At 39.4% G+C, this 8,243-nt stretch overlaps 1 pseudogene; it reads left to right on the top strand.

Annotated features, from left to right (window-relative positions):
- Positions 1-5,709: 5,709 nt before the first annotated feature.
- Positions 5,710-5,852, top strand: LOC128598003 (uncharacterized; annotated as a pseudogene).
- Positions 5,853-8,243: the final 2,391 nt, after the last annotated feature.

The following is an 8,243-nucleotide window of genomic DNA, read 5'->3' on the forward strand; positions in this document are numbered from 1 at the left end:
AGAATACACATGTTGAAAACATTGAAAGAAATGATGGAAACAATGAAGGAAACTGCTAATAAAGTGGAAAATAACCAAAAGGAAATCCAAAAACAGAATCAAATAAGAGATGAATGATATGAAGAATATAAAAAGGATATAGCAGAGCTGAAGGAATTGAAACAGTCAATCAGGGAACTTAAAGATGCAATGGAAAGTATCAGCAACAGGTTAGACCATGCAAAAGAAAGAATTTCAGAGGTAGAAGACAAAGTTCTTGAGATAACTCAGATAGTAAAAGAGGCAGAAAAGAAGAGAGAGAAAGCAGAACGTTCACTGTCAGAATTATGGGACTTTATGAAGCGTTCCAACATACGAGTTATAGGAATTCCAGAAGGGGAAGAAGAATGCCCCAGAGGAATGGAAGCCATACTAGAGAATATTATAAAAGAAAATTTCCCAAACATCACCAAAGATTCTGACACACTGCTTTCAGAGGGATATCGGACCCTAGGTCGCCTCAACTGTAACTGAGCTTCTCCAAGACACATTGCGATGAACCTGTCCAAAGGTAAGACCAAAGAAAAGATTCTGCAAGCTGCCAGGAGTAAGTGCCAGTTGACCTACAGGGGCAAATCCATCAGAGTGACCGCAGACTTCTCTAATGAAACTTTCCAAGCAAGAAGACAATTGTCATCTACCGTTAATCTACTTAAACAGAACAATTTCCAGCCCAGAATTCTGTACCCTGCTAAGCTAAGCTTCAAAATTGACGGAGAAATCAAATCATTTACGGATATACAAACATTGAGGAAATTCGCCACGACAAGACCAGCTCTACAGGAAATACTTCAACCTGTTCTGCACACTGACCACCACAATGGATCAGCATCAAAGTAAGAACTCAGAAATTAAAGGACAGAACCTAACCTCCACACTGATGCAAAAGATAAAACTAAGCAATGGACTCTCACAAAATAAGACGAATAGAATACTACCACACTTATCAATTATCTCAATAAATGTTAATGGCTTGAATTCCCCACTGAAGAGACATAGATTGGCTGACTGGATTAAAAAACACAAGCCATCTATCTGCTGTCTGCAAGAAACACACCTGGCTTCAAAAGACAAATTAAAGCTCTGAGTCTAGGGTTGGAAGACAATTTTTCAGGCAAATGGAATTCAGAAGAAAAGAGGAGTTGCAATCTTATTTTCAGATACAAGTGGATTTAAAGCAACTAAAGTCAAAAAAGACAAAGATGGTCACTTTATATTGGTCAAGGGAAAACTACAACAAGAAGACATTTTAATTCGAGATATCTATGGACCCAATTTAAATGCTCCCAGATTCTTGAAACAGACCTTACTCAGTCTGAGCAATATGATATCTGATAATACCATCATAACAGGGGACTTTAACACTCCTCTTACAGAGCTGGACAGATCCTCTAAACAGAAATTAAACAAAGATATAAGAGATTTAAATGAGACCCTAGAACAACTGTGCTTGATAGACGCATATAGAACACTCCACCCCAAAGATAAAGAATATACATTCTTCTCATCACCCCATGGAACATTCTCCAAAATTGATCATATCCTGGGACACAAAACAAATATCAACAGAATCAAAAGAATTGAAATTTTACCTTGTATCTTCTCAGACCATAAAGCACTAAAGGTGGAACTCAACTCTAACAAAAATGCTCGACACCACCCAAAGACATGGAAATTAAACAATCTTCTGTTGAATAACAGATGGGTGCAGGAAGAAATAAAACAGGAAATCATTAACTTCCTTGAGCATAACAACAATGAAGACACAAGCTACCAAAACCTGTGGGACACTGCAAAAGCATTTTTGAGAGGAAAATTCATCGCTTTAGATGCCTACATTCGAAAAACAGAAAGAGAGCACATCAACAATCTCACAAGAGATCTTATGGAATTGGAAAAAGAAGAACAATCTAAGCCTAAACTCAGTAGAAGAAAAGAAATATCCAAAATCAAATCAGAGATCAATGAAATTGAAAACAAAAGAATCATTCAGAAAATTAATGAAACAAGGAGTTGGTTTTTTGAAAAAATAAATAAAATAGATAAACCATTGGCCAGACAAACGAGGAATAGAAAAGTAAAATCTCTAGTAACCTCAATCAGAAATGATAAAGGGGAAATAACAACTGATCCCACAGAGATACAAGAGATTATCTCTGAATACTACCAGAAACTCTATGCCCAGAAATTTGACAATGTGAAGGAAATGGATCAATATTTGGAATTACACCCTCTCCCTAGACTTAGCCAGGAAGAAATAGACCTCCTGAACAGACCAATTTCAAGCACCGAGATCAAAGAAACAATAAAAAATCTTCCAACCAAAAAATGCCCTGGTCCAGATGGTTTCACACCAGAATTCTATCAAACTTTCAAGGAAGAGCTTATTCCTGTACTGCAGAAATTATTCCAAAAAATTTAGGAAGAAGGAATCTTCCCCAACACATTCTATGAAGCAAACATCACCCTGATACCAAAACCAGGAAAAGACCCAACCAAAAAGGAGAATTTCAGACCAATCTCACTCATGAATATAGATGCAAAAATCCTCAACAAAATCCTAGTCAATAGATTACAGCTTATCATCAAAAAAGTCATTCATCATGATCAAGTAGGCTTCATCCCAGGGATGCAAGGCTGGTTTAACATACGCAAGTCCATAAACGTTATCCACCATATTAACAGAGGCAAAAATAAAGATCACATGATCCTCTCAATAGATGCAGAAAAAGCATTTGATAAAATCCAGCATCCTTTTCTAATTAGAACACTGAAGAGTATAGGCATAGGTGGCACATTTCTAAAACTGATCGAAGCTATCTATGACAAACCCACAGCCAATATTTTACTGAATGGAGTAAAACTCAAAGCTTTTCCTCTTAGAACTGGAACCAGACAAGGTTGTCCTCTGTCACCTTTACTATTCAACGTAGTGCTGGAAGTTCTAGCCAATACAATTAGGCAAGACAAGGAAATAAAGGGAATCCAAATGGGAGCAGAGGAGGTCAAACTCTCCCTCTTTGCTGACGACATGATCTTACACTCAGAGAACCCGAAAGACTCAACCACAAGACTCCTAGAAGTCATCAAAAAATACAGTAATGTTTCAGGATATAAAATCAATGTCCACAAGTCAGTAGCCTTTGTATACACCAATAACAGTCAAGATGAGAAGCTAATTAAGGACACAACTCCTTTCACCATAGTTTCAAAGAAAATGAAATACCTAGGAATATACCTAACGAAGGAGGTGAAGGACCTCTATAAAGAAAACTATGAAATCCTCATAAAGGAAATAGCAGAGGATATTAACAAATGGAAGAACATACCATGCTCATGGCTTGGAAGAATCAACATTGTTAAAATGTCTATACTTCCCAAAGCAATCTACCTATTCAATGCCATTCCTATCAAAATACCAACATCATACTTTCAAGATTTGGAGAAAATGATTCTGCATTTTGTATGGAACCGGAAAAAACCCCGTATAGCTAAGGCAGTTCTTAGTAACAAAAATAAAGCTGGGGGCATCAGCATACCAGATTTTAGTCTGTACTACAAAGCCATAGTGCTCAAGACAGCATGGTACTGGCACAAAAACAGAGACATAGACACTTGGAATCGAATTGAAAACCAAGAAATGAAACTAACATCTTACAACCACCTAATCTTCGATAAACCAAACAAGAACTTACCTTGGGGGAAAGACTCCCTATTCAATAAATGGTGTTGGGAGAACTGGATGTCTACATGTAAAAGACTGAAACTGGACCCACACCTTTCCCCACTCACAAAAATTGATTCAAGATGGATAAAGGACTTAAATTTAAGGCATGAAACAATAAAAATCCTCAAAGAAAGCATAGGAAAAACACTGGAAGATATTGGCCTGGGGAAAGACTTCATGAAGAAGACTCCATGGCAATTGCAACAACAACAAAAATAAACAAATGGGACTTCATTAAACTGAAAAGCTTTTGTACAGCTAAGGAGACAATAACCAAAGCAAAGAGACAACCTACACAATGGGAAAGGATATTTGCATATTTTCAATCAGACAAAAGCTTGATAACTAGGATCTATAGAGAACTTAAATTAATCCACATGAAAAGAGCCAACAATCCCATATATCAATGGGCAAGAGACATGAATAGAACTTTCTCTAAAGATGACAGACGAATGGCTAACAAACACATGAAAAAATGTTCATCATCTCTATCTATTAGAGAAATGCAAATCAAAACAACCCTGAGATATCATCTAACCCCAGTGAGAATGGCCCACATCACAAAATCTCAAAACTGTAGATGCTGGCGTGGATGTGGACAGAAGGGAACACTTTTACACTGCTGGTGGGACTGCAAACTAGTACAACCTTTCTGGAAGGAAGTATGAGAAACCTCAAAGCACTCAAGCTAGACCTCCCATTTGATCCTGCAATCCCATTCCTGGGCATCTACCCAGAAGGAAAAAAATCCTTTTATCATAAGGACACTTGTACTAGACTGTTTATTGCAGCTCAATTTACAATCGCCAAAATGTGGAAACAGCCTAAATGCCCACCAACCCAGGAATGGATTAACAAGCTGTGGTATATGTATACCATGGAATACTATTCAGCCATTAAAAAAAATGGAGACTACATCCTTCGTATTAACCTGGATGGAATTGGAAGACATTATTCTTAGTAAAGCATCACAAGAATGGAGAAGCATGAATCCTATGTACTCCATTTTGATATGAGGACAATTAATGACAATTAACGTTATGGGGGGGAAACAGAAGGAGGGAAGGATGGAGGTGGGTGGGGCCTTGGTGTGTGTCACACTTTATGGGGGCAAGATATGATTGCAAGAGGGACTTTACCTAACAATTGCAATCAGTGTAACCTGGCTTATTGTACCCTCAGTGAATCCCCAACAATAAAAAAAAAAAAAAATTCTCTTATCACATTGACATTTTTGAAGAGTTCATGCCAAATCCTTTTCATGAAATGCCCTTCAGTTTAGAGTCATCTGGTTGTTCCTTTGATGTAACACTATTGGCATGAGCACTGCATGTGTGTCCGTTATACCCTCCTTGGTGCATGTCCCCCAGAGTTCCAACATTGATGCTGTTGACTTTGCTCACGTGATGATGTTGGGGTACACCAGATGTCTCCATTTAGAGATACTTGTTTTTCCCTCCTGTTTTTAGGTAATAAATCATTGGCGGAGTGATAGTTTAAGATTGTTCATTGCTGGTGGTTTCTTGTATGCTCATCTTTACAATTGTAGCCAATATGTCATTAAATATTTTATTCATAACAGTTCTTCTTTTTTCTTTTCTTTTTTATAATGCCAACATTTGCAGTTTGGGAGTGTGTAAATCTATTGGCAATAGTGATTTTACTTGTGTGCTTGGTCATCTGCATTAGCTCATTACTTGAGCTTAATGATGTGCAAGTCCTGTGAGTCTGGCTGGGGGAAGCCCTCACCCAGACAGGGTTTAAGTCTGACTTCTGCTAGTGGAGGGACCACTTCTAGCCCTCCTTGTAGCTTTTGACTTGAAGTGGAAATGTCAGGCTTAGCTTCCCACCTGACTGCTCTTCCCAGATTCATTATTCTCACAAAGAGAAGCTATTAGAAGCTTGCTTTCCTTTCTGTTTAAGAATAAGGCTTATATTGTTAAAGCCTGGCAATGGGCAAAGAGACACCTCATTGGTGGTGTTACTCTTATACCAGTCAGGGGCAGAGTAGACTGACAGCCTTTTGCCCATCTTACCTTGATGCCTGGGTTGATGGCCAGAGCTGTTTCATGCCTGGGGCACAGAAAAAAAAAATAATTACGCTATTTAAGTGCAAGTGTCTTTTGCCAATAGGTATGGTTGAATTTATGTAAATTTATTGCTAACTGTGTCCCTGCTTGTAGATCTAGAGTATAAACTCCACAAGGGCACAGGTTTTTATCTTGTTTATTCATGGATGTATCCTCAGAGGCTAGAATAGGGCCTGGAACATTGTAAGCATTCAATAAATATTTACTGAATGAATGAAAAAAAAAAAAAGGCTTATAAGAATCTCAAAGGTCCTGCCCCATACCAGCCTCACAGGGAGCTCAAGGAAGAGGAAGGCCTATCTCAAGGAGCTTTGTGCTTGTGGCTTTTTGTCTAATGGAATACATTATAAATTAATATCCTACAAGTTCACAAAGTTTGCAAAAGAATTGCATCAGCACGCACAGAAAGGGACAGAAACAGTCCCTTGGAAGGACAGCTTTGTACTCCTTAGCTGCTACAGGTGCAGAGCTAGTTGAGAAAACTACTCAGCTGCAAACTCAGGCCATTCTAATTGTAAAGGAATGATGACTCAGAGGGCAAAACCAAGAACCCTGAGGGCAGAGCCCAGAGCCAGAGAATAAGCAGCAGACCTGGGCCTTAATCAAAACCAGGCAACATATGTGGGTCTGGATTTCAGAATTATGTAGGGGCCTGTGGTGGCTGCGTGCCTTGGTTCCTCCCCTTCTGAACAGGAGTGCCCATGATGGTAATGTCCAGCCATTGTGTAATTGGGTGTGTGGAGCAGATACCTTTCATTTATTGGCGTGTAGACTGGGAGAATGGTACTCATTTTGCTGTACCTGAGGAATTCAGGTACTCATGGGCCTGATTTACCTAATTTGAACTGATGTTATAATGAGATGGGATGTGGTGGTCCTGGAGGAGGAACTGAGTATATTTGCAGGTAAAAAAAGATGGGAAATATCATGACCAGAGGGTAGACTGTGGCAACGGCCACCCAGTAATTTCCTACCTTTTTATAGTGTGATCTTGACACCTCTTCCATTGAAGGGCAAGGTGTATGTTCCTTTTCCTTAAAATTGGGCAGACATGTGACTTAGCAGAAGGGAGCCTATGTTGTTAAGTAGTGATATGGTGACCTGTGTGGTCATACATGGTGATCCTGTCCTGTCTTAAAACCCAGGCCTTTGTCCTGAAGCCCACACAGCCATGTGGACAGTCATGTGTATGTGTTCCTGTTGACAGCCCCAGCTGAGGTACTAGAGTACCAACAGCCAGTGTCGACCACCAGACATGTGAGCAGGTGAGTCTACGGAAGATTCCAATCTACTGTTGTCAGCAACCCTCAGGCTTCCAGTCTTCCCAGATGACAGCCCAAATTATAGCACAGAGATAAGATGTCCCTCTCTGCATTCCTACCCCACAGACTACGTGGCTACAGTTACAACAAAACAAAACCTTTTTTTTTGTTTTGTCGCAAATGTGGGGTAGTATGTATCAGAGCAGTAGGAATTGGAAAATTGGATAGAGTTTGAATCTCACTGGGGACATAAAAATGCTGTTCCCACAGTTATCCTTGTTATTCCTGTTTCCTCCAAATAGAAGCCATTTTTGAAGATGTGCTAGATCTTTCGTTGTTAGTAAACTAGAAGCAAGGTGTTCTTGAGGTGGGGACGGGCACCACATATTGCCTGGAGAAACCACGGTTCTTAAAAATTTAACACTGTTGATAGAATTAATCTATTTCAAAGCCAGATTCAATGAGTATACTTTTATTTTTTATTTCTTTTTTCAGACAAGCATGAAATCAAGTGTATTGAGGAAGAGAAAGATGGCTTATAAAGTAAGAAAGCTTAGAAAGCAGGATACATTCACCCTAAACAGCAAATGGCTTCTATTGCCAGGGCAAGTGGGTAAAGATTCCAATGAGTATATGTGGAACACTCACTGAGCACCAGGCATGGTACATCCCCCAGGGGGATGAGACAGAGGATGTATAGTATTGCTAGATCAGCTTTCTCTCCTGTGGCCAATAGGCTGCTTTTAAAAGTATTTTCCACTTCAAGTTCTCAAGAAAGGTATAGGTATCTACCATTGTCTCTTACTGGACAGAGTTGTTATATTAAGCCCTGGATGGACTACAAGCCAACTTGTGGGTTGTGTGCCTTTGGCTCAGGCTCCTGCCCCTACCCTGAGTGGTGATAGAGGTGATCAGAACTATCTTGGACTGAAGTGTATCCCCCAAAATCCAAATGTTGAAATCCTACCCCATGGAGATGTGGCCTTTGAAGAAGGGATAAGATTTTCTCTTCTTTCTTTTTTTTATTGTTTGGGACTCATTGAGGGTACAAAGAATTAGGTTACGCTGATTGCATTTGTTAAGTAAAGTCCCTCTTATAATTGTGTCTTGCCTCCAAGAGGTATG

The sequence above is a fragment of the Nycticebus coucang genome, chromosome 10 (assembly GCF_027406575.1).
Source record: "Nycticebus coucang isolate mNycCou1 chromosome 10, mNycCou1.pri, whole genome shotgun sequence".
Lineage (NCBI taxonomy): Eukaryota > Metazoa > Chordata > Mammalia > Primates > Lorisidae > Nycticebus > Nycticebus coucang.